The following is a 14732-nucleotide window of genomic DNA, read 5'->3' as shown; positions in this document are numbered from 1 at the left end:
AGTGATCGGGGCCTGAACATACAGGAGGGTGAAAGGTGGGCAATGAATAGAGTCAATTGGATCGATGTGGTATACCGGGGTTGACGTGCTGTCAGTGGATTGAGTCAGGGCATGTGAAGCGTCTGGGTTAAACCATGGAAAGCTGTGTTGGGCCTGGATGTGGAAAGGGAGCTGTGGTTTCGGGCATTATTGCATGACAGTTAGAGACTGAGTGTGAACGAATGAGGCCTTCGTTGTCTTTTCCTAGCGATACCTCGCACACATGAGGGGGGAGGGGGATGGTATTCCATGTGTGGCGATGTGGCGATAGAATGAATAAAGGCAGACAGTGTGAATTGTGTGCATGGCTATATATGTATGTGTCTGTGTGTGTATATATATGTTTACATTGAGATGTATAGGTATATATATTTACGTGTGTGTATATACATGTGTATGGGGATGGGTTGGGTCATTTCTTTCGTGTGTTTCCTTGCGCTACCTCGCAAACGCGGGAGACAGCGACAAAGCAAAATAAATATAAATAAAAAAAAAATATATATATATATATATATATATATATATATACATATATATATATATATATATATATATATATATATATATATATATATACATATATATATATATATACATATAAATATATATATATATATATATATATATATATATATTTTTTTTTTTTTTATTTATATTTATATCCCTGGGGATAGGGGAGAAAGAATACTTCCCACGTATTCCCTGCGTGTCGTAGAAGGCGACTAAAAGGGGAGGGAGCGGGTGGCTGGAAATCCTCCCCTCTCGTTTTTTTTTTAATTTTCCAAAAGAAGGAACAGAGAAGGGGGCCAGGTGAGGATTTTCCCTCTAAGGCCCAGTCCTCTGTTCTTAACGCTACCTCGCAAATGCGGGAAATGGCGAATTGTATGAAAAAAAAAAAAAAATATATATATATATATATATATATATATATATATATATATATATATATATATATATATATATATATATATATATATATATATATATATATATATCCTTCCTTCCTTCATACTATTCGCCATTTCCCGCATTATCGAGGTAGCGTTAAGAACAGAGGACTGTGCCTTTGAGGGAATTTCCTCACCTGGCCCCCTTTTCTGTTCTTTCTTTTGGAAAATTAAAAGAAAAAAAAATGAGAGGGGAGGATTTCCAGCCGCCAGCTCCCTTCCCTTTTAGTCGCCTTCTACGACACGCAGGGAATACGTGGGAAGTATTCTTTCTCCCCTATCCCCAGGTAAGTTTGAATAGATAAAAACTGGAGGAAGTGAAGTGTTTTAGATATCTGGGAGTGGATCTGGCAGCGGATGGAACCATGGAAGCGGAAGTGGATCATAGGGTGGGGGAGGGGGCGAAAATTCTGGGAGCCTTGAAGAATGTGTGGAAGTCGAGAACATTATCTCGGAAAGCAAAAATGGGTATGTTTGAAGGAATAGTGGTTCCAACAATGTTGTATGGTTGCGAGGCGTGGGCTATGGATAGAGTTGTGCGCAGGAGGATGGATGTGCTGGAAATGAGATGTTTGAGGACAATGTGTGGTGTGAGGTGGTTTGATCGAGTAAGTAACGTAAGGGTAAGAGAGATGTGTGGAAATAAAAAGAGCGTGGTTGAGAGAGCAGAAGAGGGTGTTTTGAAATGGTTTGGGCACATGGAGAGAATGAGTGAGGAAAGATTGACCAAGAGGATATATGTGTCGGAGGTGGAGGGAACAAGGAGAAGAGGGAGACCAAATTGGAGGTGGAAAGATGGAGTGAAAATGATTTTGAGTGATCGGGGCCTGAACATGCAGGAGGGTGAAAGGAGGGCAAGGGATAGAGTGAATTGGATCGATGTGGTATACTTGGGTTGACGTGCTGTCAGTGGATTGAATCAAGGCATGTGAAGCGTCTGGGGTAAACCATGGAAAGCTGTGTAGGTATGTATATTTGCGCGTGTGGACGTGTATGTATATACATGTGTATGGGGGTGTGTTGGGCCATTTCTTTCGTCTGTTTCCTTGCGCTACCTCGCAAACGCGGGAGACAGCGACAAAGCAAAAAAAAAAAAATAAATATATATATATATATATATATATATATATATATATATATATATATATATATATATATATATATATATATACATATATATATATATATATATATATATGTATATATATATATATATATATATATATATATATATATATATATATATATATATATATATATATATATATATATATATATATATCCCTGGGGTTAGGGGAGAAAGAATACTTCCCACGTATTCCCTGCGTGTCGTAGAAGGCGACTAAAAGGGGAGGGAGCGGGTGGCTGGAAATCCTCCCCTCTCTTTTTTTTTTTTCCAAAAGAAGGAACAGAGAAGGGGGCCAGGTTAGGATGTTCCCTCAAAGGCCCAGTCCTCTGTTGTTAATGCTACCTTGCTAACGCGGGAAATGGCGAATAGTTTGAAAGAAAGAAAGATATATATATATATATATATATATATATATATATATATATATATATATATATATATATATATATATATATATATATATATATTTTTTTTTTTTTTTTTTCTTTCATACTATTTGCCCTTTCCCGCATCAGCGAGGTAGCATTAAGAACAGAGGACTGGGCCTTTGAGGGAATATCCTCACCTGGCCCCCTTCTCTGTTCCTTCTTTTGGAAAATTAAAAAAAAAAATGAGAAGGGAGGATTTCCAGCCCCCCCCCCCCCCCCCCCCGCTCCCTTCCCTTTTAGTCGCCTTCTACGACACGTAGGGAATACATGGGAAGTATCTGAAAAAATACCCTGGAATAAATGAGAAAGATAAAAAGCCTACGAAAGATTAACCATATATTCCTCAAAGCCTGAGCTCCCATTATCATTCCCAATTTATGCTCCACCCACTAATACCTCTGTTTGAATTAGGTAGCTTTTTCATGGTGGTCCCAAACCACACTTGATTATAGTAGTAGTATAATTGTGAGTGACATGTGGCTATTGATTTTAGATTTCTAAATCTCTAGAAATCCATGCAACATCTTCAATGCTTTAAAAAGGGAATAATTCGTCTTACAGTGAAGTAAAAAGTGTTACTGTAAAGGCATTCCTGTTGACACCAAGGCTACTTTGCTTTTATACTGTAGTCAAGAGCCTGCTCTTTAAACTTAAAATCCTTAATCAGGCTTCCTTAGTGTTCCAAGCTTTGCTTTCCACTAAACTTCTTTTCATGGTACCTTCAAGAATGTAGACAGTATTTAAACTCAGTATTAACAAGAAAGGCTAACATTTAGAAGCAAATGCACCGTGAACATTTCTTTATATAAATAATTTTATGCCAAAAGTCAAGATAAATATGGAAATGTAGCAGTTACTGAGTTTCATCAACATTATTTGAAATGATAATCAATTTAGTTTTTGTTGACCTTTGAAATCTTAGAAGACTTTAAACTGTTATCATAAGTTCACCATCAGGAATGTGGAAAGACACCTGTTGTGCCAAATTTCATGAACAATGAAAAGTAATGCTTCCCCCCCAAAAAAAAAGTCAGACATGTAACACCTTAAGAATTATCAAAAGAGTTTTTTTTTTTTTTTTTTTTTTTTTTTTTTTTTTTTTTTTTTATACTTTGTCGCTGTCTCCCGCGTTTGCGAGGTAGCGCAAGGAAACAGACGAAAGAAATGGCCCAACCCCCCCCCCCCCATACACATGTACAAAAGAGTTATTTCACAAAATTGACATACACACAGTGTGATGCATTTAAATACCTTTGTGCCAAATTACATTAACACTGGCTAAAACAAGGGCCAGTGGTGGCCCTCTTCCGAACAAGTGAAATGGTTTACATCATGAATTTACTTTGTGCATTGCAGGGAATTCGCAGAAAGGTATGCATATATTGCTTGGTCTAAACTGACTTGAGACAGTAATGGGCAGTCCAAAATGTGAATTTTTTTATATAGACTGAAGGTCCCTCTTTTAATCTAAGTGTAATTGGAATATAAAGGCATTGACTGGGACTTAGCATTATTACCATAAGTATCCCATCCCGTGGAGGGTGATGTTATTTTAATTTTTTCTTCCGCACAATCAAGGTTTTGTGTTATATCATTTTAGGGCTGATTGACTTTGGTAGGCATGTTCCTTGGCTTATACTCCCAGGTTACGATTTTCTTAAGTCAGACTTCATACGTCTATATATAAAAAAAAAAATTTATATATATATATATATATATATATATATATATATATATATATATATATATATATATATATATATATATATATATATATATATATATATATATATATATATGTATATATATATATATATATATATATATATATATATATATATATATATATATATATATATATATATATATATATATATATATATATATATATATATATATATATATATATATATATATATATATATATATATATATATATATATATATATATATATATATATATATAGATAGATAGATAGATAGATAGATAGATAGATAGATAGATAGATATTCCTATGAATCCACGGGGAAAATGAAACACGAAAAGTTCCCAAGTGCACTTTCGTGTAATAATCACATAATGAGGGGAGACACAAGAGAGGAATATAACAGTCAGTTGATATACATCAAAGAGACGAAGCGTCCTGTATATATATATATATATATATATTTCTCCATTCAAACTTCCATTCCAATTGACTTGACCCTCAACCATACTGTACCTAAGAACCTTGCTCATATTCACATTTACTCTCAACTTCTTTCTTTCACACACTTTTACCAAGCTCAGTCACCAGCTTCTGCAGTTTCTCACATGAATCAGATACCAGCGCTGTTCCATCAGCGAACAACAACTAACTCACTTCCCAAGCTCTCACATCCACAACAGACTTCATACTTGCTCCTCTTTCCAAAACTTTTGCATTCACCTCCCTATCAACCCCATTCATAAACAAATTAAACAACCATGAAGACATCAAACACCCCTGCCGCAAACCTACATTCACTGAGAACCAATCGCTTTCCTCTCTTCCTACACGTACATATGCCTTACATACTCGATAAAAACTTTTCACTACTTCTAACAACTTGCCTCCCACACCATATATTCTTAATACCTTCCACAGAGGCATCTCTATCAACTCTATTATATGCCTTCTCCAGATCCATAAATGCTACATACAAATCCATTTGTTTTCTAAGTATTTCTTACATACATTCTTCAAAATAAACACCTGATCCACACATCCTCTACCACTTTTGAAACCACACTGCTCTTCCCCAATCTGATGCTCTGTACATGCCTTCACCCTCTCAATCAAAACCCTCCTATATAATTTACTAGGAATACTCAACAAAATTATACCTCTGTAATTTAAGCACTCACTCTTATCCCCTTTGCCTTTGTACAATGGCACTATGCAAGCGTTCCGCCAATCCTCAGGCACCTCACCATGAATCATACATACATTAAATAACCTTACCAATCAGTCAACAATACAGTCATCCCCTTTTTTAATAAATTTCACTGCAATATCATCCAAACCTGTTACCTTGACTGCTTTCATCTTCCACAAAGCTTTTACTCCCTCTTCTCTGTTTACCATACCACCTCGACCAAAACACCCTATATCTGCCACTCTATCATCAAACACATTCAACAAACCTTTAAAATACTCACTCCATCTCGTTCTCACATCACCACTACTTGTTATCACCTCCCCATTGGCCTCCTTCACCGAAGTTCCCATTTGCTCCCTTGTCTTACGCGCCTTATTTACCTCCTTCCAAAACATCTTTTTATTCTCCCTAAAATTTAATGATACCCTCTCACCCTAACTCTCATTTGCTCTCTTTTTCACCTCCCACGCTTCTCATTCCACAAGCATCTTTTGCGCAAGCCATCACTGCTTTCCTAAGAACATCCCATTTCTCCCTCGCTCCCCTTACCTCCTTTGTTCTCACCTTTTTCCATTCTGTACTCAGTCTCTCCTGGTACTTCCTCACACAAGTCTCCTTCCCAAGCTCACTTACTCTCACCACTCTCTTCACCCCAACATTCTCTCTTCTTTTCTGAAAACCCATACAAATCTTCACCTTCTCCTCCACAAGATAATGATAAGACATCCCTCCAGTTGCACCTCTCAACATTTTTAACATCCCAGAGTCTCTCTTTCGCGCGCCTATCAATTAACACGTAATCCAGTAAGGCTCCCTGGCCATCTCTCCTACTTACATACGTATACTTATGTATATCTCTTTTTTTAAACCAGGTATTCCCAATCACCAGTCCTTTTTCAGCACATAAATCTACAAGCTCTTCACCATTTCCATTTACAATACTGAACTCCCCATGTATACCAATTATTCCCTCAACTGCCACATTACTCACCTTTGCATTCAAATTACCCATCAATATAACCCGGTCTTGTTCATCAAAACCACTAACACACTCATTCAGCTGCTCCCAAAACACTTGCCTCTCATGATCTTTCTTCTCATGCCCAGGTGTATATGCACCAATAATCACCTATCTCTCTCCATCAACTTTCAGTTTTACCCATATCAATCTAGAATTTACTTTCTTACACTCTATCACATACTCTCACAACTCCTGTTTCAGGAGTAGTGCTACTCCTTCCCTTGCTCTTGTCCTCTCACTAACCTCTGACTTTACTCCCAAGACATTCCCAAACCACTCTTCCCCTTTACCCTTGAGCTTCGTTTCACTCAGAGCCAAAACATCCAGGCTCCTTTCCTCAAACATACTACCTATCTCTTTTTTTCTCATCTTGGTTACATCCACACACACTTAGACACCCTAATCTGAGCCTTCGAGGAGGATGAGTACTCCCCGCGTGACTCCTTATTCTGTTTCCCCTTATAGAAAGTCAAAATACAAGAAGGGGAAGGTTTCTGGCTCCTCGCTCCCGTCCCCTTTAGTCATCTTGTACGACACGTGAGGAATGCGTGGGAAGTATTCTTTCTCCTCTATCCCCCAGGGATAAATATATATATATATATATATATATATATATATATATATATATATATATATATATATATATATATATATATATATATATATATATATATATATATCAACTATTCGCCATTTCCCACGTTAGCGAGGTAGCGTTAAGAACAGAGGGCTGGGCCTTTGAGGGAATATCCTCACCTGGCCCTTTCTCTGTTCCGTCTTTTGGAAAAATGAAAAAAAAAAACGAGAGGGGAGGATTTCCAGCCCCCGCTCCCATATATATATATATACATATTATCCCTGGGGATAGGGGAGAAAGAATACTTCCCACGTATTCCCTGTGTGTCGTAGAAGGCGACTAAAAGGGAAGGGAGCAGGGGGCTGGAAATCCTCCCCTCTCATTTTTTTTTTAATTTTCCAAAAGAAGGAACAGAGAAAGGGGACAGGTGAGGATATTCCCTCAAAGGCCCAGTCCTCTGTTCTTAACGCTACCTCGCTAGTGCGGGAAATAGCGAATAGTATGAAAGAAAGTATATATATATATATATATATATATATATATATATATATATATATATATATATATATATATATATATATTTATTCATTATAATTTATTTTGCTTTGTCGCTGTCTCCCGCGTTTGCGAGGTAGCGCAAGGAAACAGACGAAAGAAATGGCCCAACCCACCCCTATACACATGTAATTACATAAACGCCCACACACGCAAATATACCTACCTTTACATCTCGATGTACACATATATATATACACACACAGACACATATATATATACCCATAACAAAATTCACACTGTCTGCCTTTATTCATTCCCATCGCCACCTCGCCACATATGGAATACCATCCCCCTCCCCCCTCATGTTTGCGAGGTAGAGCTAGGAAAAGACATCAAAGGCCCCATTCGTTCATACTCAGTCTCTAGCTGTCATGCAATAATGCCCGAAACCACAGCTCCCTTTCCACATCCAGGCCCCACACAACTTTCCATTGTTTACCCCAGACGCTTCACATGCCCTGATTCAATCCACTGACAGCACGTCAACCCCGGTATACCACATCGATCCAATTCACTCTATTCCTTGCCCGCCTTTCACCCTTCTGCATGTTCAGACCCCGATCACTCAAAATCTTTTTCACTCCATCTTTCCACCTCCAATTTGGTCTCCCACTTCTCCTCGTTCCCTCCACCTCCGACACATATATCCTCTTGGTCAACCTTTCCTCACTCATTCTCTCCATGTGCCCAAACCATTTCAAAACACCCTCTTCTGTTCTCTCATCCACGCTCTTTTTATTTCCACACATCTCTCTTACCATTACATTACTTACTCGATTAAACCACCTCACACCACACATTGTCCTCAAACATCTCATTTCCAGCACATCCACCCTCCTCCGCACAACTCTATCCATAGCCCACGCCTCGCAACCATACAACATTGTTGGAACCACTATTACTTCAAACATACCCATTTTTGATCTCCGAGATAATGTTCTCGACTTCCACACATTCTTCAAGGCTCCCAGGATTTTCGCCCCCTCCCCCACCCTATGATTCACTTCCGCTTCCATGGTTCCATCCGATGCCAGATCCACTCCCAGATATCTAAAACACTTTACTTCCTCCAGTTTTTCTCCATTCAAACTTACCTCCCAATTGACTTGACCATCAACCCTACTGTACCTAATAACCTTGCTCTTATTCATATTTACTCTTAACTTTCTTCTTTCACACACTTTACCGAACTCAGTCACCAGCTTCTGTAGTTTCTCACATGAATCAGCCACCAGCGCTGTATCATCAGTGAACAAAAACTGACTCACTTCCCAAGCTCTCTCATCCACAACAGACTTCATGCTTGCCCCTCTTTCCAAAACTCTTCCATTCACCTCCCTAACAACCCCATAAACAAATTAAACAACCATGGAGACATCACACACCCCTGCCGCAAACCTACATTCACTGAGAACCAACCACTTTCCTCTCTTCCTACACGTACACATGCCTTACATCCGCGATAAAAACTTTTCATTGCTTCTAACAACTTGCCTCCCACACTATATATTCGTAATACCTTCCACAGAGCATCTCTATCAACTCTATCATATGCCTTCTCCAGATCCATAAATGCTACATACAAATCCATTTGCCTTTCTAAGTATTTCTCACATACATTCTTCAAAGCAAACACCTGATCCACACATCCTCTACCACTTCTGAAACCACACTGCTCTTCCCTAATCTGATGCTCTGTACATGCCTTCACCCTCTCAATCAATACCCTCTCATATGATTTTCCAGGAATACTCAACAAACTTATACCTCTGTAATTTGAGCACTCACTCTTATCCCCTTTGCCTTTGTACAATGGCCCTATGCAGCATTCCGCCAATCCTCAGGCACCTCACCATGAGTCATACATACATTAAATAACCTTACCAACCAGTCAGCAACACAGTCACTCCCTTTTTTAATAGATTCCACTACCTTGCCGGCTCTCATCTTCCGGAAAGCTTTTACTACCTCCTCTCTGTTTACCAAATCATTTTCCCTAACCCTCTCACTTTGCACACCACCTCGACCAAAACACCCTATATCTCCCACTCTATCATCAAACATATTCAACAGACCTTCAAAATACTCACTCCATCTCCTTCTCACATCACCACTACTTGTTATCACCTCCCCATTAGCGCCCTTCACTGAAGTTCCCATTTGCTCCCTTGTCTTACGCACTTTATTTACCTCCTTCCAGAACATCTTTTAATTCTCCCTAAAATTTAATGATACTCTCGCACCCCAACTCTCATTTGCCCTCTTTTTCACCTCTTGCACCTTTCTTTTGACCTCCTGTCTCTTTCTTTTATACATCTCCCACTCAATTACATTTTTTCCCTGCAAAAGACGTCCAAATGCCTCTCTCTTCTCTTTCACTAAGTTGGTGGAGAGAGATGGGGGATTATTGGTGCATATGCATCTGGGCATGAGAAGAAATATCATGAGTGGCAAGTGTTTTGGGACCAGCTGAATGAGTGTGTTACTGGTTTTCATGCACAAGACCGGGTTATAGTGATGGGTGATTTGAATGCAAAGGTGAGTAATGTGGCAGTTGTGGGAATAATTGGTATACATGGGGTGTTCAGTGTTGTAAATGGAAATGGTGAAGAGCTTGTAGATTTATGTGCTGAAAAAGGACTGGTGATTGGGAATACCTAGTTTAAAAAGCGAGATATACATAAGTATACGTATGTAAGTAGGAGAGATGGCCAGAGAGCGTTATTGGATTACGTGTTAATTGACAAGCGCGCGAAAGAGAGACTTTTGGATGTTTATGTGCAGAGAGGTGCAACTGGAGGGATGTCTGATCATTATCTTGTGGAGGCTAAGTTGAAGATTTGTATGGGTTTTCAGAAATGAAGAGTGAATGTTGGGGTGAAGAGGGTGGTGAGAGTAAGTGAGCTTGGGTAGGAGACTTGTGTGAGGACGTACCAGGAGAGACTGAGTACAGAATGGAAAAAGGTGAGAACAATGGAAGTAAGGGGAGTGGGGGAGGAGTGGGGTGTATTTAGGGAATCATTGATGGAGTGCGCAAAACATGCTTGTGGCATGAGAAGCGTGGGAGGTGGGTTGATTAGAAAGGGTAGTGAGTGGTGGGATGAGGAAGTAAGATTATATATATATATATATATATATATATATATATATATATATATATATATATATATATATATATACTTTTTTTTTTTTTTTTGCTTTGTCGCTGTCTCCCGCGTTTGCGAGGTAGCGCAAGGAAACAGACAAAAGAAATGGCCCAACCCACCCCCATACACATGTATATACATACGTCCACACACGCAAATATACATACCTACACAGCTTTCCATGGTTTACCCCAGACGCTTCACATGCCTGATTCAATCCACTGACAGCACGTCAACCCCGGTATACCACATCGCTCCAATTCACTATATTCCTTGCCCTCCTTTCACCCTCCTGCATGTTCAGGCCCCGATCACACAAAATCTTTTTCACTCTATCTTTCCACCTCCAATTTGGTCTCCCACTTCTCCTCGTTCCCTCCACCTCCGACACATATATCCTCTTGGTCAATCTTTCCTCACTCATTCTCTCCATGTGCCCAAACCATTTCAAAACACCCTCTTCTGCTCTCTCAACCACGCTCTCTTTATTTCCACACATCTCTCTTACCCTTACGTTACTTACTCGATCAAACCACCTCACACTACACATTGTCCCCAAACATCTCTTTTCTAGTACATCCATCCTCCTGCGCACAACTCTATCCATAGCCCACGCCTCGCAACCATACAACATTGTTGGAACCACTATTCCTTCAAACATACCCATTTTTGCTTTCCGAGATAATGTTCTCGACTTCCACACATTCTTCAAGGCTCCCAGAATTTTCGCCCCCTCCCCCACCCTATGATCCACTTCCGCTTCCATGTTTCCATCCGATAACATATCCACTCCCAGATATCTAAAACACTTTACTTCCTCCAGTTTTTCTCCATTCAAACTTACCTACCAATTGACTTGACCCTCAACCCTAATGTACGTAATAACCTTCCTCTTATTCACATTTACTCTTAACTTTCTTCTTTCACACACTTTACCAAACTCAGTCACCAGCTTCTGCAGTTTCTCACATGAATCAGCCACCAGCGCTGTATCATCAGCGAATAACAACTGACTCACTTCCCAAGCTCTCTCATCCCCAACAGACTTCATACTTGCCCCTCTTTCCAAAACTCTTGCATTCACCTCCCTAACAACCCCATCCATAAACAAATTAAACAACCATGGAGACATCACACACCCCTGCCGCAAACCTACATTCACTGAGAACCAATCATTTTCCTCTCTTCCCACACGTACACATGCCTTACATCCTCGATAAAAACTTTTCACTGCTTCTAACAACTTGCCTCCCACACCATATATTCTTAATACCTTCCACAGAGCATCTCTATCAACTCTATCATATGCCTTCTCCAGATCCATAAATGCTACATACAAATCCATTTGCTTTTCTAAGTATTTCTCACATACATTCTTCAGAGCAAACACCTGATCCACACATCCTCTACCACTTCTGAAACCACACTGCTCTTCCCTAATCTGATGCTCTGTACATGCCTTCACCCTCTCAATCAATACCCTCCCATATAATTTACCAGGAATACTCAACAAACGTATACCTCTGTAATTTGAGCACTCACTCTTATCCCCTTTGCCTTTGTACAATGGCACTATGCACGCATTCCGCCAATCCTCAGGCACCTCACCATGAGTCATACATACATTAAATAACCTTACCAACCAGTCAATAATACAGTCACCCCCTTTTTCAATAAATTCCACTGCAATACCATCCAAACCTGCTGCCTTGCCGGCTCTCATCTTCCGCAAAGCTTTTACTACCTCTTCTCTGTTTACCAAATCATTTTCCCTAACCCTCTCACTTTGCACACCACCTCGACCAAAACACCCTATATCTGCCACTCTATCATCAAACATATTCAACAAACCTTCAAAATACTCACTCCATCTCCTTCTCACATCACCACTACTTGTTATCACCTCCCCATTTGCGCCCTTCACCTCTTGCACCTGTCTCTTGACCTCCTGTCTCTTTCTTTTATATATCTCCCACTCAATTGCATTTTGTCCCTGCAAGAATCGTCCAAATGCCTCTCTATTCTCTTTCACTAATAATCTTACTTCTTCATCCCATCACTCACTACCCTTTCTAATCAACCCACCTCCCACTCTTCTCATGCCACAAGCATCTTTTGCGCAATCCATCACTGATTCCCTAAATACATCCCACTCCTCCCCCACTCCCCTTACTTCCATTGTTCTCACCTTTTTCCATTCTGTACTCAGTCTCCCATGGTACGTCCTCACACAAGTCTCCTTCCCAAGCTCACTTACTCGCACCACCCTCTTCACCCCAACATTCACTCTTCTTTTCTGAAAACCCATACAAATCTTCACCTTAGCCTCTACAAGATAATGATCAGACATCCCTCCAGTTGCACCTCTCAGCACATTAACATCCAAAAGTCTCTCTTTGAATGTAAAGGTGAGTAATGTGGCAGTTGAGGATATAATTGGTATACATGGGCTGTTCAGTGTTGTAAATGGAAATGGTGAAGAGCTTGTAGATTTATGTGCTGAAAAAGGTCTGGTGATTGGGAATACCTGGTTTAAAAAGCGAGATATATATAAGCATACGTATGTAAGTAGGAGAGATGGCCAGAGAGCGTTATTGGATATATATATATATATATATATATATATATATATATATATATATATATATATATATATATATATATATATATATATACATATATATGTATATATTTTTTTTTCTTATTTCCTTTGTCGCTGTCTCTCGCGTTTGCGAGGTAGCGCAAGGAAACAGACGAAAGAAATGGCCCAACCCACTCCCATACACATGTATATACATACACGTCCACACACGCAAGTATACATACCTATACATCTCAATGTACACATATATATACACACACAGACATATACATATATACACATGGACATAATTCATACTGTCTGCGTTTATTCATTCCGATCGCCACCTCGTCGCACATGGAATAACATCCCCCTCCCCCCTCATGTGTGCGAGGTTGAGCTAGGAAAAGACAACAAAGGCCCCATTCGTTCACACTCAGAGTCTAGCTGTCATGTAATAATGCCCGAAACCACAACTCCCTTTCCACATCCAGGCCCCACACAACTTTCCATGGTTTACCCCAGACGCTTCACATGCCCTGATTCAATCCATTGACAGCACGTCGACCCCGGTATACCACATCGATCCAATTCACTGTATTCCTTGCCCGCCTTTCACCCTCCTGCATGTTCAAGCCCCGATCACTCAAAATCTTTTTCACTCCATCTTTCCACCTCCAATTTGGTCTCCCACTTCTCCTCGTTCCCTCCACCTCTCACACATATATCCTCTTGGTCAATCTTTCCTCACTCATTCTCTCCATGTGCCCAAACCATTTCAAAACACCCTCTTCTGCTCTCTCAACCACGCTCTTTTTATTTCCACACATCTCTCTTACCCTTACATTACTTACTCGATCAGACTACCTCATACCACATATTGTCCTCAAACATCTCATTTCCAGCACATCCACCCTCCTGCGCACAACTCTATCCATAGCCCACGCCTCGCAACCATACAACATTGTTGGAACCACTATTCCTTCAAACATACCCATTTTTTCTTTCCGAGATAATGTTCTCGACTTCCACACATTCTTCAAGGCTCCCAGGATTTTCGCCCCCTCCCCCACCCTATGATTCACTTCCACTTCCATGGTTCCATCCGCTGCCAGATCCACTCCAAGATATGTAAAACACTTCACTTCCTCCAGTTTTTCTCCATCAAACTTCCCTCCCATTGGAATTGTCCTCCAACCCTACTGTACCTAATAACCTTGCTCTTATTCACATTTACTCTCAGCTTTCTTCTTTCACACACTTTACCAAATCAGTCACCAGTTTCTTCAGTTTCTCTCCCGAATCAGCCACCAGCGCTGAATCATCAGCGAACAACAACTGACTCACTTCCCAAGCTCTCTCATCCACAACAAACTTCATACTTGCCCCTCTTTCCAAAACTCTT

At 39.9% G+C, this 14732-nt stretch overlaps 1 protein-coding gene across 1 annotated transcript in view; it reads left to right on the top strand.

The window, feature by feature from the left end:
* The window catches only part of LOC139750913 (uncharacterized), a 264061-nt gene that overhangs the window by 178009 nt on the left and 71320 nt on the right, over window positions 1–14732 (top strand). The window lies entirely within an intron of this gene.

This window comes from Panulirus ornatus, chromosome 1 (assembly GCF_036320965.1).
Source record: "Panulirus ornatus isolate Po-2019 chromosome 1, ASM3632096v1, whole genome shotgun sequence".
Taxonomy (NCBI): domain Eukaryota; kingdom Metazoa; phylum Arthropoda; class Malacostraca; order Decapoda; family Palinuridae; genus Panulirus; species Panulirus ornatus.
Note: the sequence above shows the minus strand (reverse complement) of the source record. Positions and strands in the feature narration are given on the sequence as shown.